General features: G+C 41.2%; 1 long non-coding RNA gene across 2 annotated transcripts in view; it reads right to left on the bottom strand.

The window, feature by feature from the left end:
• The window catches only part of LOC116565726, a 331,307-nt gene that overhangs the window by 79,273 nt on the left and 225,631 nt on the right, over positions 1-26,403 (bottom strand). Inside the window, exon 3 of one of the 2 annotated variants that reach the window (XR_004275568.1) lies at positions 9,132-9,311. The exons of the other annotated variant lie outside the window; for it this stretch is intronic. This is a non-coding gene — a long non-coding RNA (uncharacterized LOC116565726). Of the gene's footprint in view, positions 1-9,131; positions 9,312-26,403 lie in introns of those variants that run through there. 2 annotated transcript variants of the gene reach the window in all.

Below are 26,403 nucleotides of genomic sequence, written 5' to 3'. Positions count from 1 at the left end.
GGCCGGACTTGACCAGTGGGCTGCAGTTTACCAATTCCTGATTTAGATGATGGCTGTCATAGAGAGCATTGGGAGAAGCAGTGACAGCAGAACCTTGGCCCGTCTCAGAGATCTGATCAAACAGGGAAGACCACAACATGCTCCGGGCCCACCCTGCAAAGGCCACTCCACCTGTTCCACCTCCTGGACACCCAGGAACAGGCTTGAGTGTGTCCCTTCCCCAGTGATGAAAGAGTTAAGGAGGAAGGGACAGACGTGGTTGCTTCTTTCTAGGGAAGCTATTTGGAATTGGGAATTTGCTCTGCCACACAGCTGGAACTCATTACCGCTCATTACAAGTTTTTTAAGTTAAAAAGTTTTATTTAGGCCCCTGCAAAGGTTTTCTTAGGCCAAGAGTGAAACCTCGTACTTCATGCTTGTACTGCAAGCTGTCTTCAGCCAAGCACTTCTGTCAGGGCTGCCCACGAGACACCGTCATCCCTTCATGCATGGTGCCCTCCTCACCTCCTGATGCCTCACCTCTTCCCGTCTTTTCTTCTAGCATCTTCCATAAAATATCAATCCACAGACATCCTCACTGGCAAGCAGGATAAGCCTTTTTCAGCAATATGGAAAATTGCATAAGTGAACAATAGAAACATTCACCTTCTTGTTAGCTAGGACCAAAAAATGCTGTTTTAGGTGGATTCCAGAATCTCTCACCCAGAGCCTGGGGTACAGGCACAGAGGGTATGGTTCACAAACCACTGAAACTCAGGCCAACACATGTTGGAAATCAAGTGGAAAAAAAAATAGAATCTCTTTCCTTCTTTCAGGTTAATTCAAACAAAGGAGGCAAGGGGTGGTTTGTCTGGTTTGAAAGATGGCATGCCTCTTAAGTAAAGTCCAATGAGCAATAAATAGCCCTTAGCTAACTATATATCTTTTTTCTTCCTTTCTTCTTCTTCTTCTTTTTTTTTTTTTTTTTTTTTTTACCTTTAGCCTAAAGAAAGAAGAAAGGCAAGGAACCAGCTGGTGTCAGGGTTTGACACACAATGTTTATCCAACAATGTTTATTAAATGTTTCTGGGATCCCATCTATAGGGCAAGAGTTCGGTAGAATGGTAATAATTTAAGTTCAGAGTACCTACCCCTCGGCACTGTAGATTCAGAATCATCAAAATTCGACTGCATTCCCCAGCCCATGCTTCACCAAAATGGGAAAGGATCATCAGATTTGTCAACAAGACTCTGACCAGACAGTTTTTCTGGCTAACCTTCTCCTTCATCAGAAAACTGCGAAAGGAGTAAGCTTTTCTCAAAGCACTACGTTAAAAATCTACTAACTCTAGGTAACAGCGGGTTGCCCTGGTCAATTCGGCCGTTCTTTTGGAAATTTGGTAGCGAGCTACATGTAGCTGAAGTAAAAATAGGAATCAGAGGATCAAGAGACAAATATTTAGGTTCAAGGTCTCATTGAATAAATCCAGCATTCAGATTAAGCCAATCAAAGTATGCTCAAACTGGAAAGGACATAATAATACCAGTCATATTAGTGATAATATACATTCTCTGGGTCTTTATGGTGTACCAGGCATCGTGTTTAGGGAATTTCCAACATGACTTGAGGCAGATACAACTTCCCTCATTCTACAGGCAAGGAGGCTGAGGCTCAGAGAGAGAAAATGATTGCTCAGTGACACATGGCGACTACGTAGCAGAACCAAATTACAGGCCAAGTTCTAGCTGATTGCAAAGCCTGTGCTTTTCATCTTTACCCTGAAGATCTGGAGACCAGTAGAAGCTCTGCCACCCAGTAGCTAGGTAAACCCTTTTTCCTCTCTAGGCCTTCAAATCCACCTTCACAGTGAAGGGTTGTTTCAGTGGATCTGGGAGTGTGGTGGTAGCCTGGGACTCTGCGTCCAAGGTCCAGCTCATTCTCTTCTCTACAGGCAGGCAGAACAGACTTTTAGCTGCAGGGCTGCTGTCAGCTGGAAACTTCTTTGCCAGCCTCACTTTTCAGGTCCTCCAGAGCACCCAGTACATCAAATAGCCCTCATTCCGTAAAGCAGTCTCCTGAGCTGTAAGTGCAGGTGCTGTCTGTGATCTCCCCATTCCTAACTGCCCTGTGCTTTGCTAACTTAATTGCTCCTGCTGCGCATCCCTACAGAGTTGAACTCCACAGGCTATGTCTGTAAACACTCTCCCAGGAAGGCTGTCTTCCCTGCAAAGGCACCAGGCCAGGCTAAGATTCAGCCAAGAGCCAGAATGGAGATGTAGTGATTATGAAAATATTTAAATATGTCTGCATACCTTGGTAAAAGCAGCAGCTCTAAGGTTCCTGCACAATGCCTTAGGACCCCACCCACTCTCCTAGAGCCACTGGAACATTCTAGAATCTAGCCATTGAAGAGTTGATGCCTGACCCTAAGAGCCACTCCAGTCTCCTGCTGACATCAGAGTCACGAGCGGAAGCTGCCATAGCAGTCCTTATGTATTTCGAGTATGACCTCTGGCCCCAAGCTACCTGCACTACCCATGGGAAGAGCAGGTGGCAATCTCTGAGTAAACATTTTCAGGGACATTAGAGTAGCTCCTTCTCCAGCCACTCACAAATGCTTAAAATTGGACAAAACTTTTCTTACTAATATAAGTAGAAAGGAGTCTTACATTTCATTCACTTATTCCTTCATCAGATATCTGATATGTACCAAGTCCCTGACTAGCGTGGAGAACACAGCTGAATATGAGTACAAGGAGGAGACAGAGAGAGAGAGAGAGAGAGAGAGGAGAGCATGAGAAGCTCTTAAGGAACACACAAGATTTGTTCATCTGACAATAGTTATCAGCCCTGACAGTGTACTAGACTCTGTTCTAGGTGACAGCAAAACTGCATACAATGAGACAAGCTTCCTCTCTCATGGGGAGACACAGACAATAAACATGAAACAAATATACCAATACAATAACTGCAGAGTCGCAGGTGCTATGAAGAAATTAACACAGGGTCAGTGAATAACAGAGGAAGGAGACTCGAAGCCTGAACTGCTCAAGGAAGGCCTCGCTGGGGAGATGATGTGTGCAAGGAGGATTCTCTAGAAGTGAACCAGGCAAAGACCTGGCCACTGTTAAGGGAGCTGTGTGGGGATTGGCAAGCCCGTAAATGCTGCCAGAACCAAGAGGAGGAGCAAATAACTCTGCCTGGGAGTCAAAGCTTCAAAGCCTGTAACAGGAAGGGTGGCATTTATGTGAGATGTGTCTTAAAGGACGGACAAAGTTCACCAGGAAGAGGATATGAGGAGATTAGGGGCTTGGTGAGAGGCAGCAGAGGGTATGTGCTGACAGAGCGAACAGAGCCTAAAAGCATATTGTTATATGGGGCATTGTATGCAGTGGGTGGCAACCAAACCCCTCTTTTGGGGCGGTGATTTGGGGCCACCAAAGGATAAATTGCTGGTATTAGCCTAACTGAAAGCACTTTTTGATACTGGGGAGCATCTTGAGTATTTTGTGGTGTTTGTGAGGAGGTGAAAGAAAGTAATAAGAAAACAGAGAAGAAAAGGGAGGATGGAGGCACACAGCAAAGTGACCCTCCTCCCAGACAATCCTCAGCAACCCTACTGCAGCCTTTCTCAGGCCTGGAGGCCACTCTGCACACTGGCGTGTCTAGTCCGGTATGCTTGGAGGCTAGTGAGGGGACTCAACCCTGTGTCCTGGAGCATGGGAGAGTTCACGATTCTTCTCTCTGAAAGTTCCTGTAGAAATCACCTTCAATTTTCTCCCTCCATAGAAGGGAAAACTGAATCTCAGAGAGGTGGAGAAACTTGCCCAATATCACGCAGGTCAGGTTTAGGCTCCCCTGCTCCCCCACCCTCCTGTGCCCCTTCAAGCTGCTTATTATCCACGCTACAGGTTCATGGTTTAAAGTAGTTGTTCTCAATCTTTTTCCTGCCAAGGCACACATAGTGGGTATCACTTATGTTTTTGACAGATGCCCTGAAATGTGCCAAGAAAAAGCCCTGTGAGATAGAGCTCCATTGTAGGATGTGTATAATTCACAGCTGAGACTCCGGCCAACGCTGTCCCTCCCGCACTCCAGAAAGCACATTGCTATGCAAATTAATAAGAGGGAGGCTATTATAAAAGGGATCAATTTTGAAAATTATTAATGTGCTTTTCTGCATTCTAATTGCAGCATTACTAATTTTTCCTCAATTCTCTGCAGATTGATATCCTGAGCCATGCACATACTGGTAAAAGCAAACCAGCAAAGTCCATTATTGTCCCCATTTCACTTTCTCCTTGGTAAAGTTTTACATACCCATTAATACTTTTACTTATATCTAAGTGTCACCTTTTTTCAAGTGGGTTTGGGATCAGGTCTCTCTCAAATCAGTTTTTCCCTCCCCTCTCCAAGCCCTCAAATCCTGCCTCGGTTACCTTCGGTACTGATGAAATCTCACCTCCTGCCACTAGGTGCCATAACTCAATCCCCAAAGAGGCTTGATTCACCCCTAACACAGACTCCAAGAGTCCCCAAGGAGCTCTGTCACTGGGGCAACGAGTGTCCCTGTGCAGGACCAAATCATGAGTGGGTCCTATGCAGCTGGGAGTGAGCAGCTGGTTTGTTATGGCAAGCATTCAACTCAAATATCCATCATGTTCCCCTCCCCACCATCTTGAATGGCTCCTGACTGCTGGCATAGGAGAGGAAGTGGCACTAGTTGAAACAACTCTTGTGGAACCAGCGTCCTCCCATCCTGCCTCCCATGGCCATTATTATTTTTTTTTTTTGAGACGGAGTTTTGCTCTTGTTACCCAGGCTGGAGTGCAATGGTGCTATCTCGGCTCACCGCAACCTCCGCCTCCTGGGTTCAGGCAATTCTCCTGCCTCAGCCTCCTGAATAGCTGGGATTACAGGCACGCGCCACCATGCCCAGCTAATTTTTTTGTATTTTTAGTAGAGACGGGGTTTCACCATGTTGACCAGGATCGTCTCGATCTCCTGACCTCGTGATCCACCCACCTCAGCCTCCCAAAGTGCTGGGATTGCAGGCATGAGCCACCGCGCCTGGCCTTCCATGGACTTTTTAAACGCTTCTCCCAGTGTCTGCATTACTACCCACATGCTTTCTGAACTTGTTATGAAGTCCCATCTCTTCCTCCAAGGTGTCTCAGAAGAAGTACCAGGCCAGTGAATTAATGGTCTGAGTTCCAGCTGCAATTGGACTTTCTTTTCTGAAGGAATAATTCATCTTTTAAAAATTTCAGAAATCAAGAAAGGGTCTCATGATAACTCGTCTTGTTCCTCCCATCTGCTGATTATTCTACATCTGTTTCTGACTTTGGCCTGATATACCTTTCTAAATTTAGTTTGAGCATTTATTAATCTACACAGAGGCAGGATAGCCATAGATCATGAAACCCTAATAGAACTCCCATGTGTAGCTGGCCACAAATTTACTCACCCAACAATTTGAAAGTGCAGAGGAAATGCAATTTTATTATTTTATCTATAACTAATTCTAATCTGCCTTCTGATAGCAGGTGGGAGAATAACTTTCAGTCCTAGCTACATACTTTAAAACTTTAGTGAGATCTGATCACTAAAATAGTTCTTTTTGATAGTGCTCAGTGTCTCAGTGTTCTGATCACTTCCCTGATTCTTCTGTAAGATGGCATCTGGGTATATGGGGTGGGGGTATGTGGCTCATGTGACCTTGTGAAGGGTGGTAAGTTCAGAGACTTTTGGGGTGGTATCTTTGGCATTCCTGATCTCTAGGGTGATGGGGTTTTTTTTGTCTGAAAGCTAGGCACTTGCTGGCTTCTAATGCTAACCATTCTTAGGCCTAGCCGGTACTCTTGGGGAGAATTATCTATTCCTCCCGTTTCAGCACTGGCTTCTTCTTTCTCTCCTGGTAAAATGTCCCACCTATCTTCTGCTACAGAATCATTTTACCCACTGTGATGGTTAATTTTATGACAGCTTGACTGAGCTAAGAGATACCTATACAGTTGGTAAAACATTATTTCTGGGTGTGTCTGTGAGGACATCTCTGGAAGAGAGAAGAGATTAGCAACTGAGTTGCTACTGACTGAGAAAAGAGGATCTCTCTCACCAAGGTGACTCCCATTGTCCAATCTGTTAAGGGCCTTGTAAAACAAAAAGGTGTAAGGAGGGTGAATTTACTGTCTCTTCTTGAACTGGGGCATCCATCTTCCCCTGCCCTTCAATGTCAAAGCTTCTGGTTCACAGGCCTTTGGAGTGGGACTGAATTACACCAATGGCTTTCCTGGTTTTCTCCTGCCTGCAGAGAGTAGATTGTTAGACTTCTTGATCTTTATATTTGTTTCCATAATAAATTTCTTCATATCTGTACCTCCTATTGGTCTTGCTTCCCTGGTTACACTAGCCCTGACTAGTACACCCATCACCCATAGACAAGACCAACCACTGGCCGATTGGCTCTCAATTCCACTTTCACCCCAAATGGAACAGAAGGCAACTTCAGATAATCTCAATTCAGGGCCACCTTCAGCCTGACAACACTGCCCTGTCAAACGCAAGGGGAAGTCTGTGACTTAAAAACAGAATACCCCTTTTTTCCTTCAAGATTATCTCTGCTTTTCTAATATATTTTCCTTTCTCCAGTCCAAAGACGAGAAAAGAGAATGTGAAGACACACAATGTACCTGTCTTCTCTTTTCCTGAGGTTGATGTCTGGGTATATGGGAAGAGCAATATAAATTTTATTTTGTACTTTTTTCATCATGGACTATAATGAACTGATAGGCTCCTATCACATACATGGGGTACCCCACCACCCTACAAGAGAAGTCTTAAAGCCGGATCTTCCAGGAATGACCCAGGCTAAAAGAGAGCCAGAGACTAGAAAATCTTCTTCTGAACAAACACTCAAGTTTCACACCTTTTTTTCTAGTTCTGAAATCTTATTTTTTATTAATATCATCCTCATTTTTAGCGGTGGACTCCTTTATAATAGCCCTACTCCCCCAGTAAATGGATGAATGGGCCCAGTAAAGTGAAAGTCAAGTATGTAGAAAGAAAAAGGAAAAAAGGAAGGCATGTTACATTTTAAATTTTAAAAAGTTATCTCTGTTTTATTATAATAAAAATAATTTTGTATCCATCTTCAATACTTTAGCCCTATCCATAAGCAACGACTTGTTACTTGATAGTGGCTATCAGTGTGAGCGTGTCACACCAGGGGAATATGTTACAGCAGGTTGCAGTTGAGCTTTGTAAGACCACTTCATAGGCTTCCAGGTTATCCAAGCTCTCATACATGATGCAAACTTTTAAATAATAAATTGTGTCCAGTGATTTTCCAAAATGCATGAGGAATTGGTGAGTTACTGGAATCTTCAATGCCCCTGAATCATCATTTGGAGCCATAGTTACTATTGTATTGGGTGCAAGTGAAATTTGAAAGTACAGAAGATTGAACTGAAAGAAGGTTTAACCCTGGATACACTCTGCAACTAGTCCTTTTGCCCTTACTCAATTGTTTATGCCACTTGGTTTTCTTCTCACTTCAATTTTTAATTTAAATGTAGGATAAATGTGTCTAATTGAAAGCTCTTGTTGCTTCAGTTCTAGTTAATCAAGATGTTGCTGTAATTCAGATATAAGCATTCTTCTTGTTACAAAGTTTGAAGCAAACCTTCTGTACTTTTCTTATGAAAGCCAGTCAGAGCTATTCAAAATCTGGCTAGCCAATTGAGTAAGCTTACTTTAAAGCTGTTGAAAGTCTCAGGGCCAGCTCTAGAAAATGTCCTACAGAAAGCTCCATCATCATCTCCCAGCCTTACTATTCAGAATGCTCACTTCCGTGAGCATTAATTTTAGCTTTTGCAACATTGGCATGGCTAATGGGTCCCCAATAATCTCAGTTTTTCTGCTTGTCTCTGGTTACCATGCCCTGGCTTGAGAGGTGAGCTTGAGGAAGAAGGTGCTTGGTGCTTCTGACTATTAATTTGATTTTATACATCTTCATTAAAGACAGACTTCAAAAGTCTGGGCTTCCAAAACAGACTTCCTGTTCAAACAGCATTTCCCTTCATGTCTTCAGGCAATCTGACAGGTAGAGCATGGATATGAATTTATTAACCTTCAGAGACTGTGCTGAAATTCTTCCTTCTTCTAAATGTCCCTTGGCAACAAATAAAGAACATACTGGGCCAGGCCAGGCCTATAAGAACTTTTTTTAAGCCCACAGACTTTCTGTACTCTAAAACACCTGAGATTTTGGCTATATGTGGGAAATGAAGATTTCCTTTTGAGACCATCAAATTGGCCAGGTGCAGTGGCTCATGCCTGTAATCCCAGCACTTTGGGAGGCCAACGTGAGTAGATCATTTGAGGTCACGAGTTTGAGACCAGCCTGGCCAACATGGTGAAACCCTGTCTCTACTAAAAATACAAAAAATAGCTGCGCATGGTGGAGTATGCCTGTAATCCCAGCTGTTCTGGAGGCTGAGGCAAGTGAATTGCTTGAAACTGGGAGACGGAGGCTGCAGTGAGCCAAGATTGTGCCACAGCACTCCAGCCTGGGTGACAGAGTGAGACTCTGTCTCCAACAAAAAAAACCCATAAACAAACAAACAAACAAACAAAACTCCATTGAATTTGGTATGGATACTCTCTTTCTTGACAACCACCTACTTTAGCCATCATTCACTCGGATGGAAACAACAATATCTTATTTGTAATGTGCAGACATACGATGTATTTCTAATAGGGAGTAAATTTCTATTATTTATTTCCTTTTATAAATATTGAAATCATTCAATAAATAGTTTTTGAATGCCAACTCTATGCCAACACAGATTCTAGGTCAATGGTTCCCCAACTTTTTGATCCCAGAATTCTGTTACACTCTTAAAAGTTATTGAGGATTTGGCTGCTCTGCCTATAAAGTAGCTATTCTTTTATTATTTTACTTTCTTAATAAACTAGAAAAAAATTATTGAGGACCTCAAAGGATTTTGTTTATGTACTGCATTTATTATTGTATCAAAATTTATTAATTTTGAAATTAAAACTAAGAAATTAAAATGTTCATTGGTTGATTTAAAAATAATAAACTATGTATTAATACAAATATGAATTATGAATATAAAATTGCTTTATTTTTCAAAACAAAAAATAGTGAAAAGAGTACAATTGTTTTACATTTTTTGTTTTTGCAGATTTCTTTAGTATCTGGTTTCACCTGGAATCTGAATTCTCATACTCTACATCCAATCTGTGGTCATATGTGTTCTGGTTCAAACATATAAAGTAAATCCAGGCTCACATAGTTACATAGCTGGGAAGAGGAAAATCTTTTAATAGTCTTTTCAGATAATTGTGGATAATCTTCGTTGATGCTAAAATAAAATCCAAGTGGCTGTAAGTTCTTAAAAGTCAGTTGCAAGGAGGAATTTGAAACCATATCAATCAACTTTTCAGGCTCTTATATTAAAATTCATTGGTCTATCTTGAACTTGGAATAAATCCTTTAACCATGAATAATTTTGTAACCTCATGCATTGTCCACTTGGCAAATATTGGTTTACTGAGTAATTAACATAGTCTAAAAGTTGACACATTACATTATACTATATAGACTAGATCCAAAAATAGCATGTATTTGTTAACATCACCTATCAATTTCAACAGAAACGTCTCTTAAGTACTAGGAAGCTTCCAAACTGATGGTGGCAGATACAAGTTTTCCAAAATTCTAACGTTCACTTGAAATTCTGAATTTTATCAAGCGATATTTTTTCTTTACTTTTGAAGAAATGTCTGCCAGATATGCAAATCTAAGTAACCATTGCTTGACTGGTGGTCATTCTTTCAAGTAACAATGGTGTTTCATGAAAAATGTAGCTAGTGCAGCTAGCTCACAATCAATCAAATGCTTTTCCTCAAGACAATTATTATACTTTGTGATGCGGGGAGGCATATTTTAAGTGTGCTTTTCTATTTATCACATGGCACATCAAAAGAATGTGATCCCACTTTCAAACAATAATTTTTACTGCTTCATCATGGGCATTCTTTAGTAAAACTTTTTTTTTTTTTTTTCCCTGAAAGGGTATGAAAAAGAAGAATGCAATGACCACTTGAGTAGTTTGGTGCCACTGCTTGATTTGTACTAATGAGTCAGTAGTTTTGCCTACTGTTGTATTTACACAGCCATTGCAAATGTCAACACAGTGAAAAAGGCATTTAAGGTCTTAGTATTATTATGAAAATAATTTGATCAGGCGTCTACAGACCACTTTGAGAAGTGCTGTTCACGGCACTGAGAATACTCACAAAGTCCCTGCTTTAATAATGTGGGGATTACATTATTCTGGAGATCAAGCACTGGGGGAGAACACTACAGACAAATACACAAATAAATAAACAAGCTAACATAGAGTACTAAGTGCTGTGATGAATATATAGCAGAGTCGTATCGTAGAGAAGAAAGACAAGAACCAAGGGATTACTTTATACTGCATGGTCAGGAAAGCATCTCTGAGGCAATGATACTGGAGCTGAGCCATAACTGGTTAGAGCCAGTCATGTAAATATCTGGAGGAGGAAATTCCAGACAGAGTGAAGAAATGGTGTAAATTCCTGAGATGGGACTGTGCTGGGCATGTCTGCGGAAGGCAAAGGAGGCTAATGTGATTGAAGCCAACCAATGAGGTGCCTAAAGGCAGGAGATGTGTTTATGGAGGTCACATCCATTTATAGGCTATCTTAATCCATTCAAGTTTTTATAACAAGATACCTTAGCCTAGGTAATTTTTAAACAACAGAAATTATTTTTCACAGTTCTTGAGGCTAGGAAGTCCCAGATCAAGGTGCCTGGCAGATTCAGTGTCTGGTGAGGGCTTGCTCTCTGTTTCAATGATGGCACCTTCTAGCTGTGTCCTCACATGGTGGGAGGGGTGAACAAGCTCCCTCAGATCTCCTTTATAAGGGCACTAATTCCACTCATGAAGGTGAACCCTCATGACCTAATCACCTTCCAAAGTCCCCATCATCTAATACTATCATCACTTTGGGGATTAGGTTTCAACATTTGAATTTTGGTTGGAGGGGGCCCGCAAAATTCACCTGACAGGTGGCAGATTGGTGTTCTCTGGAGAGAACATGCAATTTGCCTTCAAGTTTTGTTTCTGTTAACTGCTAGTAGTAACTTGAGTCAAGTTCCTTACCTCCTCATTAGTTTGGATTTCCCCAAGAACCAGGCCCTGAGACAGAGATTTGCATGCATGATATTTACTGGGGGAGTGGGGGCAGACCCTGGGCATTCACACCTGTGTTGGAGTAAGGAAAGTAGAACTACAAAGAGGCAAAAGATGAACTCTGTGGTGAAGTTGCAACAGAAGATTCAGGTGATCCCACAATGAACTATGAAGCTGGGATAGGATGGTTCTTCAGGGATGTCCTGAATCCAGGCAAGGGAATTAAGTTTTGTGCCCTTTTACTGGCAAATCGGTAGATGTGAGCTGCTTCAGGGAGGGTGCCTGAAATTGGGCAAGGCAACCATCTTTGGCAGAGGACAACTCCTGGAAAGAGAAATAAACTGAGATCCATTAGCAGCCTCCCATTCTGGCTGGGGGAAGGAGAGCTCTGACCCTAAGGGGAATCTGGGTGGCACGTCACAACATCCACTAAGTCTCTCTCAGTTTTTGTTTTATTTTCTTATCTGTAAATTGAAAATAAGATCAGAATTGTATAAAAATAAAAATATTTTTAAAAAACTTATTTAAAAATAAATTCGGATTTTAAAAATATTTTAAAGGACCATGTTGATGACAATGACACAGTTGAGTAATAGGATTTTTGATATTACAGGGAATATGCATGGATTTAGTGCTTCTACCATGAATCCTTTATGCCATTAAAACTTATGTGTACAAATGTAGTAATATTTGCTTTGTATAGGAATACGTTTTCTGAGTAGCTGGACTTTCTGAGATAACATTATTTTCATGAGCTGGAAAGTGAGATACTCTGGAATAATTTCTGAATGTCAAAGCATGCATCATGTTTAACTTTTTCCATAGATGTGCCTTCCTGTGGCCTTTCCTATGTGACTATAAATCATATTTATCACCTCTTGTTTTTCTTCTCTAGAGGCTGTTGTCATGAATTATTAGATCATAGTCCCATGTTTGCAGATAAGGAATTTACCCAGTGCTCACAGGTAATTATTCTTTTGTTTTTTTACACATACTGTCTTGCCAATAAGTCTAAAATTGCTAGGCCAGGAATTTCTTGGGGAAAAAGAAAGAATTTCATGATCAAATAAGTTTTGAGCAACAGCTAGTGAACCAGTTTATTTACTGCAGGACTTCTTGGAGCCTTTATTAAGCTAATATACATTGTGATCTCTAGGCATAAAACTATGTGCAATTCAAGAATACAGAGTCTTTTTTTTCCCCCAATGACTAAAATGCTACAAATCCGACTTTGATAGGTCTTCAGTAAAATTGAATAGTGATTATAGAGCTTAAATGTATCTCAAAGTTTCTACTCTTATTCCGTTAACCCACTTTTATATTATCGATGTGCAAACAAAGGCATATCCAAGAGTTCAGTACAGTCAGGTAATTCTGTTTCCAGTAAATAATTTCTGGAGAAACATATCTTGCATCCTAGACAGAACACCACCCAGTATTCAGCCTGATGAAACTGTCAGTCCAGTCATCACCTCTCAGTTCAGGCAAATCATACTCCCATGTGGTTCCTGGGCCATATGGAAAGAACAATTTCACCATCAATTTATTTTTTTGCTTCTCTCAACACATGAGCAAAAATTTAAATTTTTATTTCAAGGTGTGAATTGTAAAAAATATATATATATTCGAATTAGGGCCTAATCAATTCTAGTTTCTTGAAAAAAACACATGGCTGGTAGTAAGCCAGGACCTAGTCACAAGGATCAGACATGGTGTGGGCAAGGCCTGGCATTAAGACCTTTTGAGTGAATGAGGGATGAGGGAAAGAAGCAAACTTGGAAGGGAAAGTGGAGCAATGAGAAAGGAAGGCAGGTACAGTTTGATTTTTGGCTATCAGAAAAGCGAGCATAGATGCCTGCATTAACAACTCCTATTCCTTATTTGCTGATTAGAATACTTGACTTACTTCTCTTAGATCATCTGATGTTGATATTAAAATCTGGCACCATTAAGTGCGCACTGCACAATCATGGTGTATTCTCAGGTTAGGAGAAGAATAAGAGACATAATACTTTTTTGGTTTATAATTCATACAATGAGTCATGGATGGTTGTCCTTGTACAAAGATGACATACTGGAGAGAATACCGCACAAGGAGTGAAACCTGAGTTGAAGTCTTGCCTTTGTCATGGATTGACTAATCTCCTGAACATCTCTCTGAACCTAGGTTTTCTCCTTGGTTCCAGGTGAAGTCTGAGCTGAATGAGGTATTTTCCAGACATTCAAGATTTCTTTGCCTCTGTATAATTCTTATATTATTAAATATTGATCTACTCTCCCATTTCTTGTAGGATCAAGGCCAAAGTTCTTCAACTGTTATTCAAGATCTTCTAGCTCCTGGTTTCACTCTTCCTTTCCAGCCTCAGATTTTAAATGACACCTCTGCTTTCTTGTCTTTTTTTCAGATGCAAATCACATGAAAAGCCAACCCAAAGTGTCCCCGCTCTTCTGAAGTTCTCCCTGACCACCTTTCTTGGAAACTATCTCTACCCCTCTAATGTTGATGGCCATTGGTGTGTCTTTGGCTCTACCCACTTACTGTAGAGTACTATTAGGTTTCTTTCCCATGTAAATGTTTAGCTTCACAAATATACTAATCTACTGCTATAATCCATGAAAATGAAGAGAAAATTATGGAAATGGTAATAAAGAGAACATAGTGGAAATTTGTTAACTAATGTCTTGTGATTGAGTGATGTTTTGATAATTTCCAATTGTTTCTAGTCATAGTGATAAATTCCTCCACAAGTTCTAACTTAGGCCAATGCATCAACAATGAATTCATTTATTAAATAGATTTTCTATGAATCAAGAATGAGGCTTGTGACTATGGAATAGTGAGAGGTCACCCAGCTCCTGTGCATCTCTTTAGACTCCTTCTCTTGACACTGGGTTATTATCCTTATGATCCTAAATGTTCTGTCCATTCTCATATTCATCAGTGCTTCATGCACATAATATCATTCATGCCTTACAATCACCCTCTGGAGGAGGAACTATTTGTAGCTTAGGAAATTGAGTCAAAAATAAATTAAGAGGCCTGGTCACACAGCTAGCACATGGAAGAGTCAAACTGGAACTAGGACTTCCTGAGTTCAGGGTCAAAGTTCTTACCTGGCGTGATCAGAAAGAATACACAATATGTAAGTTTGATAAAGTACAGTTCATACCCAATATGCTATAGAAGGTTACTTAGAATGTTCTCATCTGTAGAATTTCTTTTCAGTATCTGACTGAACTAAAGGAGAACTCCTTGTCTCATTGGTTCACTTGGGGCAGGGAGTGAGTTAAAACATGGAAAAGCATGGCTCTCTACTTCAAAAACCCGATAGAAATTATGGTGGAAATGCTGACAACTTCAGGCAAAGAGAATTGGCATGGAAAGGACTAGCATTAGTGATGGTAGGACTAAACCTGTAAGCTACTGGTTTTAGAAGATGCAATATTATGGAGGGTGAACCAACATAATGGTGCCCTACTGTAAATGGATCAGCCAAATAAACAGCAATGACCATCAGTGTGACCTTAGACACATTACCTAAACCTTTATTTTCTTCCTCTTTGAAATGAATAGAAAAGAACATGCTTCACAGGTTTGTTGGGAGGATTGAATGATACGATTCTTATTTTGAACACATGATTTCTGAAGGTTTCTTATGTATCAGGCATATTTTTGATATGGGATTTAACACAGAACAAATTAGACAAAAATTCTTCTCCCAGAGATTATCCAGAAGAAATGAACAATAAATAAAATAAATAAGGACCTTACAGTATGTTAAACAGTGATTAACACTAGGGAGATAATTAAGCAAGGAATAGAGGTAGACTAGGAAGGGTCAGAGGAAGTCTTCCTGAGGAGATCACACCGAGGAAAATCTAGAAGATAGAAGGGAATAGGCCATGTAATTAGGCAAGAAAAGGGTAAATATGAGGGTACCAAGGCAGAAATGTGCCCGAGGAAGAGAAGAAAGGCTGAGCATAGTGGAGAAAAGAAAAGAGCAGTAGCAGATGAAGTTAGAATTGGTAAGGCCACAGAGGTCACCGTGAGGACTTAATTCACTCTGAGTGTGGTGTGCAGCCTTTGGAAGGTTCTGAGCAGAGCAGTGACTTAAGTTTGATCTAACTTAAGTTTGAACAACATGACTTTGACTGCTACATTGAAAATCGAATGAAGGAGAAAAGAAGGAAGCAGGGAGAGCATTAGGAGATTATTGCAATGATCCCAGCCAGAAATAGCAATGGCTTGGACCATATTGATAACTGTGGAGATGCTATATGTTGTAACATTGTGGATGTAGTTTGAAGATGAAACTGACAGAATTTGATGACAAACAAGTGGTAAAGAAAAGAGTCAAAGACTGATGCCAAGGTTCTGAGATTGTTCAAGTAGAGAAATAGAGTTTCCATTAACCAAGTTGAAAAAATCATTTTTGTTTGTGTGTATATGCATACAGGGATCAAGGGTTGGCTATTATTCATGTGACATTTGAGATGCCCATTAGATTTCCAAGCAGAGATATCAAATAGGCAGTTGGATACACAGGTTGAGTTCAGGGAGAAATGTGAGCTGAAGAATAAATTGAGAGTCATTAGTATTTAAGTGTTATTTAAAGCCATGATACTGATTAAGATCATCAGAGGAGAGAGAGACAAGAGAGAAGAGAAGAGTTTCAAAGCATTAGGACATTTCAGCTTTTCAAGAGCCTGAGAAAGGGTAGTCGTGATGTGTGAGGAAGATCAGGAGAGTGTAGTGTCCTGGAAAACAAATGGTGATTTCAGAAAGACAGGAGTGATAATGGAGTCATAAGCAGCTTCTATGTCAAATAAGATGAGGACTAAGCATTCATCATTGGATTTAGTAAGGTGGAGAGTATTGAGACTTTGACTAGTATAGTTTGTTGAAGTGGAAGAGATCAGATTCTGACTGCAGTGGATTCAACAGGACGGAGAAGACTTGGTGATGGAGAATATAGCCAACTCTTTCAAGGAATTTTGCTATAGTATGAGTCAAAGGAGTGAGGTGGTAGTTGTTGGGGAAAACAGGAGTCAAGAAAGGTCCTCCTTTCCCCTCTTCCCCTCTTCCCCTCTTCCCTTCTTTTTCCTTCCTTCTCCCTCCTTCCTCCTTCCCACCCTCCTCCCTCCTTCTCTTCCTCCTCCTCCTCTCTTCCTCCCTCCCTTCCTCTTCCTCCTCCCTTCCTCCCTCCCTTCCTCCTCCTCCTCCCTCCCTCCCTCCCTACCTCCTTCCCTTCTCCTTCCTTCCTTCCTTCCTTCCTTCCTTCCTTCCTTCCTTCCTTCCTTCCTTTCGTGTTGATAATGATGCATTCCAAGAGAGAAAGTTGACAATGCAGAATGCATTGAGAAGGGAAAAAATCTGGAGCAAGAAGGATGTGATTTAAAGCTCAAAGGGAGAAGTCACCTTTGATAGGAGCATGAACAGATAGTTCATTTGGAAGAAACGGCAGAGTGTATGGGCACAGATGCTGGCCAATAGGACACTGGTTGAGGAAACATGTAGATGTTATTTCCTAATTTTTCCCATTTTTCTCAGTGAAATTATAAGCAAAAGACATCAGCCAACAATGAGGAAGGAATAATACATGTTAGATTTTCAGATAGAGGTAGATGGACTAAGGAAATGTATGTTGATGCCAGACAGACTTAAGGGCTAACATAAGATTAATGATCCTGAGTTTAAGTTATTATGTATCAGTTACTGTTGTTAAATTGGCACCATGTAACAACAACCAGAGTCCCAGCGGCATACCACAATGAACATTCTCTTTATCATGTTGCAGGTTGTCTTGGGGTTGGCCAGTCTCTACTGGGGTGAGCTGGACAGTTCTGCTTCAAGCCACAAGTCCAGCTGGACTTTATTCCCCACTGCTGATTGTACTTGGGTCAGCAAATATGTAAGGGAAGTTTTCTCAAGGAAATGCAGAAGTGAAAGGGACCTAGGTCCAAAGCTAGCACACTGATATTTCTGCCTACATTCTTCTAGCCAAAGCAAGTCACATGGCCAAGCTTTCCATAACAGATCAGAGATATATGCTTGCTCCATTGGGTGGTAACACAAAGTCCTATGGCAAAGGGCATAGATCTAAAATTCAGAAAAAAGGCAGTCATAAATATTACAGTGATGCAGTCACCCACACATAACCTGCATGGCTGTTTGTTTTTCTCCAGCTTTACTCAGGTGTGTGAGTATAGCTGAGAAGTAAAAAGAGAAGAACGCCCACAAAGCACACTGTGTCTAGCACATACTCACCAGTAAAAATGTCATTTACCCTCCACTTTTTTTTTCTTTGAGATGGAGTTTTGCTCTTGTTACCCAGGCTGGAGTGCAATGGTGCAATCTGGGCTCACTGCAACCTCCACCCTCCCAGGTTCAAGCAATTCTCCTTCCTCAGCCTCCCAAGCAGCTGGGATTACAGGTGTGTGCTGCCACACCCAGCTAATTTTTGTATTTTTAGTAGATATGGGGTTTCACCATGTTGGCCAGGCTAGTCTTAAACTCCTGACCTCAGGTGATCCTCTTGCCTCAGTGTCCCAAAGTGCTGGGATTGCAGGCGTGAGCCACTGCACCTGGCCTCTACTTTCAATATCATAAACAAAAGAAGAAGAGTGACACATGACTGATAAATAAATAGTTTGCATTGATTGAGCACTCATTCCATGCCAGGCATGGAGTGTTTTATATCATCAAATGTTTGCTCTGTCTTACCCCAAGCCATACACAAGTTGTAGAGAAATAAATTTAAGAGTCATCAAGAGACACAGAATGGAATATTTGTATAATGAGTTGAGACCTTGCTATGTTCCCAGTGTTTGAAATGCACCTCTAAAGCTGTTAAGGTTGATGGCCAGCAGTTTGCTTGTCATTAGCATTCTACAAAAATTTTATTGGTGTTAATGTCAAAGGGATAAGCTGGGGTAACAGACCATGGGTCTAAGCCAAGGGACAGTTTGTTCAAAGAGATGCCATGTGTACAGCATCTGTTATGGGGCACAAAGTAGGTACATAATAGCTGCCATCTCCCACATGCCTTAGAGATGTGGTTTCCATATTTTCAATACTGATTTTATATCCTTTTCTCAAAGAGATACTTGTTTAGAAATATTTTAATCAGAAAACCACAGTTATTAGGCAATAATTATTTTGTTGCAATTGTATATCACTGCTTTTCCATTTGACCATAATAATGATGCTGATGATAACCATAAAATAATAGTTAACATTTATTGCTCAATAATGCCCATATAGCAGGTACTGTTCTAAGTATTGTGGACATTATGAAATTTAATCTTTACAAGGAGCCTATAAGTCATGCACTATTATCATCCCCACTTTCAGTTGAGGATATTGAGGCACAGAGAGATTAAGTAGCTTGCTAAAAGTCACACAGCTAGCTTATACAGCTAAATACAAGATTTTTATAAGACTGTTAAATATTTATAGCAGCTCTGGAACCCACTACTGCCTTTAGGCCCCTGGAGAAGGAAACTAAGGCACAAAGAGAGAGGCTTCCCCAAGGTCACATAGCTAGGTAAGAGCAGAGTCACACTTTGACTCAAATGCATTTAAATTTCTTTGCTCTGTCTCTATTTGCAGACGACATGATTGTATATCTAGAAGACCCCATCATCTCAGCCCAAAATCTTCTCAAACTGATAAGCAACTTCAGCAAAGTCTCAGGATACACAATCAACATGCAGAAATCACCAGCATTCTTATATACCAATAACAGACAAACAGAGAGCCAAATCAAGAGCGAACTACCATTCACAATTGCTACAAAGAGAATAAAATATCTAGGAATACAACTAACAAAGGATGTAAAGGACCTCTTCAAGGAGAACTACAAACCACTGCTCAATAAAATAAGAGAAGACACAAGCAGATGGAGAAACATTCCATGTTCATGGTTAGGAAGAATCAATATTGTGAAAATGGCCATACTGCCCAAAGTAATCTATAAATTCAATGCTATCCCCATCAAGCTACCAATGACCTTCTTCAAAGAACTGGGAAAAAACACTTTAAACTTCATATGGAATCACAAGAGAGCCCGCATAGCCAAGACAATCCTAAGCAAAAAGAACAAAGCTGGAGGCATCACACTGCCAGACTTCAAACTATACTACAAAGCTACAGTAATCAAAACAGCATGGTACTGGTACCAAAACAGAGACATAGACCAATGGAACAGAACAGAGGCCCCAGAAGAAACACCACACATCTACAACCATCTGCTGTTTGACAAACCTGGCAAAAACAAGCAACGGGGAAAGGACTTCATGTTTAATAAATGGTGGTGGAATAACTGGCTAGCAATGTGCAGAAATTGGACCTCTATCTGTCACCTTACACTAAAATTAACTCCAGATGGATTAAAGATTTAAACATAAAACCTAACATCATAAAAACACTAGAAGAAAACGTAGGTGAAACCATCCAGGACATAGGCATAGGCAAGGACTTCATAGCTAAAACACCAAAAGCAATGGCAATAAAAGCCAAGATAGACAAATGGGATCGAATTAAAATTCAGAGCTTCTGTATAGCAAAAGAAACCATCATTAGAGTGAATCAGCAGCCAACAGAATGGGAAAAAATTTTTGCAGTCTACCCATCTGACAAAGGGCTAATATCCAGAATCTACAAAGAACTAAAACAGATATACAAGAAAAAAACAAACAACCCCATTCAAAATTGGGCAAAGGGCATGAACAGACACTTTTCAAAAGAAGACACATATGAGGCCAACAAACATATGAAAAAATGCTCATCATCACTGGTCGTTAGAGAAATGCAAATCAAACCACATTGAGATATCATCTCATGCCAGTTAGAATGGCAATCATTAAAAAATCTGGAGACAACAGATGCTGGAGAGGATGTGGAGAAATAGGAACACTCTTAAACAGTTGGTGGGAGTGTAAATTAGTTCAACCACTGTGGAAGACAGTGTGGCAATTTCTCAAGGATCTAGAAATAGAAATACCATTTGGCCCACCAATCCCATTACTGGGCATATACCCAAAGAACTATGAATCGTTCTACTATAAGGACACATGCACATGTATGTTCATTGCAGCCCTGTGTAATAATAGCAAAGACTTGGAACCAATCCAAATGTCCATCAATGATAGACTGGACAAAGAAAATGTGGTATATATACACCATGGAATACTATGCAGCCATAAAAATGATGAGTTTGTGTCCTTTGTAGGGACTTGGATGAATCTGGAAACCATCATTCTCAGCAAACTGACACAAGAACAGAAAGCCAAACACTGCATGTTCTTACTCATAGGTGGATGTTGAACAAGGAGAACACATGGACTCAGGGAGAAGAGCATCACACACTGGAGGCAGTGTGGGGGTAGGAGAGAGACAGTAGGGGGGGGGGGAGGGAGGGAAGGGTGAGGAGGGATTACATGGGGAGAAATGCCAGATATAGTATGCACCTAAAGTTAAATAAATAAATTAAAAAGAAATTTCTTTGCAACTACACCTCAGTACCTATGATGAAGCCTCTCTTTACAATGTAAACCTGAAAACTTCATGTCTCACACTAACTTGGTCCCACTGCTAAAGTCATTTTGCCATGTATTTGGTAAATGAAACTTGTACTCACACCAATTAAAATTCTGGTTTAGTACTGAAATTAATGCTAATTTTAGTTCTTTTCTGAAGGAAAGCCAGAAAGTGTATGGGGTGGGGTGTGTGTGTGTGTGTGTGTGTGTGTGTGTGTATGTGTCTGCGTGTGTGTGTGTGTGTGTGTTTGAGAGGGAGATTAGAGAAGACTGAAAAAACTACTTTTTACTCTTGTTTTCTATTAATAATTTAAATAAAATCTCTTTTAGGATAGAAGCCTCGTGATTTTTATCTAGAACCTTGCTATCAAGCTCAAGGCCATAAGGCACACACAACATGTGGAGCCTTCTGCACCACCACACACTAGTGTTCTAATAGTGTCTACTCTAAGTCCAAATTTGGAGGCCATGTACATTCGGTTTGCAATATAGTTCTTCTGGGTCTTCTAAGCCCACCCTGCCCCACTTTATTTCCTGCTTGTATACATTTAACTATATTTTTCTTCCCTCATGCTCTTTAATCGTTCCTTTTGGTCCTGTCTCTAGTGTGGCAGAAAAGAAAAGGCTTTGGAGGCAGCAATCCCAAGTCCAAGCCCTGCCTCTAACCTTTCTAAGAGATCCAGAAAGCTGATGAGCCTCAGTTACCTCATCTATAAAATGGTTTTCAGGGTGGTGGTGAAGGCTAGTAGTAACACAAGGATGTTGCATGGCATTGAGGAGTGGGAAATGACATTTGTGCTGTGCTCTGATAATGGGAAGGACTTTAAAATTAGAGAGGAAGCAGATTGTAAGCTCTGTAAGGACAGGATTCTTTGATCACTACGTCTCTAGCACCCAGCATACTGTTTGACACACAGAAGGCATTCGACAAATACTTTTTACATTAATGAACTAACGAAGAGAAGGAAAGACACTCCAGGTACAAAGGGCACATTTGAAAACTGGCCAAGAACCTGAGATCATTATAGACTGTGGGGAGTCAGACACAGAAACAAATAGAGATTACAAAAGAATGAAATCAAGAACACACAGAAGTTAGAATAAAGAAGTCTAGGCTTGGCATGGTGGCTCATGCCTGTAATTTCAGGACTTTGGGAGGCCAAGTCAGATGGATCACCTGAGGTCAGTGTTAGATCAGCCTGGCCAACATGGTGAAACCCCATCTCTACTAAAAACACAAAAATTAGCCAGGCATGGTGGCACACCCCTGTAGCCCCAGCTACTTGGGATGCTGAGGTAGGAGGATCACTTGAACCTAGGAGGTGGAGATTGCAGTAAGCCAAGATCACACCACTTCACTCCAGCCTAGCCTGGGTCACATAGTGAGACTACAACTCAAAAGAAGAGGAAAAGGAAGGAGGAGGAGGAGGAAGGAGAAGAAGAGGTGGAGGGGGAGGAGGGAGAAGAAGAAGGGGAGGAGGAGGATGAAGGAGAAGGAGAAGGAGAAAAAGAAAGCAAATCTAGGAGTGCAGAGAAACAAAAATCTATCACAGAATAGAAGAAAAGGATTTCCAGAGGAGTTAGAATTTTGTTCATCCCTTCAGCCATTATTTAGATGTTGGATAAAGGAAGAGAAGGCAGCAATGGTTATGCAGGAGGAAACCCAAGATAGCACAGTATTATAGTTGTTGAGTAATTAAGGTGTTGCAGGAAGGGAGAGGGTAACTGAATTTACTGCCACTGAGAGATAAGAGGGATGAGGGCACAGAAGGAATAATGGAATATGAGAATACTGGGGCTGGAGGAAACCATGGCAATTAAAATTCAGTTACAGGGAGAGGGACAAAAGCCAGACTCGATAGATTAAATGGCAAATGTGTGCCAAGGAAGTCAAGATGATGGGTTTAAACAACTCTTTAGTGAAATATTTCTGAGTGAGTTCAGAAATCAGAAATACCTGGGAAGGAATTGAGACCAAGGGAGAGTTTTTAAATATGGAAAATCCAAATCAGTATAATTCAAAGTGTGGTTCAAATACCTGGGCTAGTTCTGTAGATCTGTGCCAGTCTATGAACCAAATGTGAATCAACAACATCACGGAACCAAATTCTTAGTTCAATCGACATTACTTTTGCATAGGAAGACTTTCTCAGTGAAAGAAGCAATGCATTGATGTACACTCTGGTGTAATCTTATCCCCTCATGGCCTAGCCTGTTATGTAGCACTGATGTAGAACAGGTTTATATGCTGATAAAAATGAGGCAGAGTGGGACAAGCAGAGGATGCAGAAGCTAAGTGCCTGAGATGGTGTATGAATTGTTCTCATGCTTTTGATAAAGGCATTCCCAAGACTGGGTAATTTATAAAGAAAAAGAGGTTTAATGGAATCACAGTTCCATGTAGCTGGGGAGGCCACACAATCATGGTGGAAGGTGAAAGCTACGTCTTCTATGGTGGCTGGCAAGAGAGAATGAGAGCAAAGCAAAATGGGAAACCCCTTATAAAAACATCATATCTTATGAGATTTATTCATTACCTCGAGAACAGTATGGGAGGAACCTCCCCCATGATTCAGTTCTCTCCCACTGGGTCCCTCCCACAACACATGGTAATTGTGGGAGCTAGAGTTCAAGATGAGATTTGGGTGGGGACACAGCCAAACCACATTAGATGGTGAGAGGGTGAATTTCAGATATTAAATGAGGGCAGGCAGCAGGGGCAGGAACACAACTTCCATTATAGCAGCAAGGTAGGCAAAGAATGTAGGTGAGGATAGAGGTCTATTCTTGTAGATGTTTGTGCCTGGTAGATAAAGGGGTTCTGACTTTTTGTTCCTGCTTTTTCAAGTAGGATCATCAGTTGACAGTGGGGTGAGGGGTAGAGAAAAAGCATGTGAAATTTTGGAGGAAGAAGAGAAGGTATACAATAACCATCTCAGAAAGATGTAAAGTGAACTTATGAGGAAATGAACTAGATCAATGTTTAGTGATCATGAGTGATCATTTGAGATGTGGGATTATGAAATTCAATCAAACTGATCAGAACATCCATTTGATTTTCTCCAGCAACATTAAGTTACTTAGACGTAGGCATGGAGAATATATTTAGAGTTAAATGGAGTTATAGTTTTTCCAGGCAAGATGCTGGAGGAGATAAAAGAGGTAGGTAGGGACGGAGAGGAGAGAGTGGGGCGGGGACGGGGAGAGAGCCAGAAAGACTGCTGGGTAGATTAAGGGAGAGCTCATTGTTAGGGCCTAGGTAGCAGTAATGGAGTTCAAGAAGAAGAGGGGGCTGTGGTTAGAGGGGACAAGCTTGGAACAGATTGGGGGAGTAAAGATTTTAGTAGGGATGAGACTGGGGAAATGTGTAACTGAAGTGAGGTGAAAGAAGTACTGTATCAGTGGCAAAGAGCTGAAAAAACTGAGAATTCAGCGAGCTAAATGAGTCAGCCTTATAGGTGTTGAAGTTATCAAGAATGGTGCCAGAAATAGAGGTGGAGAAGAAAACGACAAGGTAGGTGCTAAAGTCCTGAATGGATGAGGCCATTCATCAAGAGGTCAGTAAAGATCAGCAGTATGGAGGTATGGAAGCTCAAAGAAATTGGGTTGTTCAAGGAGGAAGTAAAAATTGTTTCCAATCAGTAATTCCAATCATAGAAGATGCCTACCCCATCTTTTCATCTTGAGATATTTGGATAAATGGGAGGAAGAAGCTACTGTTTGAGAGGGTTACAGAGCAATTGGGTTTTTGAAAGGCATTTGTGTTGTTCTTGAAATAATTTTATGGACAAAGAGAGGGAGAAGGGTATCATAGCAGTTGCTCTGTGAAATAACAATTTTTTTCCACCCTGTGGATATGGACATCTTCTAAATATACCCTAGTGTCCTTGTGCATCAGGGCACACTGGACAACCATGGAGACAGACTTCCCTGGCTCTTTGGTTTGGGCTAGATATGGAATCCCACAGGACAAATGCCACAGGCACCAGTTAGCTTCTGTCAAGACACATTGGTGGCTTCAGAGGCACCCATCTAAAAAAGAGAAGGTTCACTTCACTGGGTGGAGGGACCTCCCCAAAATGGGTGCTGACTCAAGCCTTTCTCTCATGGGGGTTGTGGGAGGCTCTTCTGCTGGGTCTAGTGATCAAGCAAACATGGAATCAAATTTCAAGTTCTCTGGGGCCCTGGGGTGGCACTGATACCATCGAGGTAGTATATCCTGGGAAGTCCCAGCTTGATCTCTCTTGGGAGCATGCTTACTGGACCACAAAAGAAAACAATGTATGTAAGACAGTTTCCACTGTAATGAAATTCTCCCTAGTTACATGAACTTGGCTTCACTGCTATTTAGAAGCAGGTGAAAAAAATTTAATGAAATTATTATTAAAAATGTTTCAGATTACCTTAAACAACCATTGGTGGATGACTGGCTCCCTCCCACATGGTCTGGCCATCTGGCCTGACAAAGTTGTTCCATGCTTTCAGCTGGACATACCTTGAATGAGGTATTTGACATGGCAGCTATGGAATTGGCTTTGCCAACCCTGACAGAAAAAGTCAGGCATGCTTACCCCATGTTCCCTTGTTGAAGCACTTAATTTAAGGATTTGGTGAGCAATGCAGCCTGCCCCAGGTTATCCCAGACCTAGCAACCCACAACCATGCAAAAACACAGAGGCTCCCCCAGGGCCTTCTTCAACAGCTCCATGGCCAAATGCATTTTGGCACATGGAAACACAACCTTCTGCTGGAAAAGTTTGCTTGCTACCCAGTCTCTAAGAGCTGGAGACAGGGCCAAAGCTGCCTAGAGCCTGCACCTATTGAAAAGCAGCCATCCCAACCTTCTCCCAAAGGGTTGAGTGTCCAATAACTAAAAGTCCATATGGCACAGCTACTAGTCCGTCCTACCTTTGGGAGCTATCAGTCTCCTATATCACTTTGAAATGGTCCCCATGTCGACTGACCCTCTGTATCCTCTGTATGGTGAGATGAAGTGTGCCACCCCATTTCTAGGACAGCAACTCTTAAAGGGAGAGGGGCCAGATTGCTTAGGTGTCCATGAATGTGCATTGGAGAGTACTATGGTTTGAGAGATGATATTACTGTGCTATCCATCTAGCAGAAGCAAGTGAGTGGTAGCTACAGTGGCAGTTGCTTCGGAATCAGGGGGATAAATCTAGACATTTATTTCTTCTTCTTATGGAATTGTGCCACAATTAAAGACCACAGATAAGCTCATTTTAAATTCTGATTTGACTTAATATACTAACTGTTAAAAGTATTGCCTCAGTGTGCAAAACTGAAGTGTTCATGCACCCTGCTGCTGCTCTCTGCTCAGAGCTTCCACACTGAGACTCCTCGCAGGGTCAAAGAATGCCTCATCTTCTACAGGAGCCTGTCTTCTGCACACATTATGTGACTACAATTTTCTTTTTCTTTTTTTTTTGTTATACTTTAAGTTCTGGGGTAAATGTGTAGATCTTGCAGGATTGTTACATAGGTACACACATGCCATGGTGGTTTGCTGTCTCCATCCCCCTGTCACCTACATTAGGTATTTCTCCCAATGTTATCCCTCCCCAACCTCCTGACCCCCTGCTATCCCTCCCCTAGCCCCCACCCCCAACAGAC

The sequence above is a fragment of the Sapajus apella genome, unplaced genomic scaffold (assembly GCF_009761245.1).
Source record: "Sapajus apella isolate SASKATOON/1434 unplaced genomic scaffold, GSC_monkey_1.0 scaffold2, whole genome shotgun sequence".
Lineage (NCBI taxonomy): Eukaryota > Metazoa > Chordata > Mammalia > Primates > Cebidae > Sapajus > Sapajus apella.
Note: the sequence above shows the minus strand (reverse complement) of the source record. Positions and strands in the feature narration are given on the sequence as shown.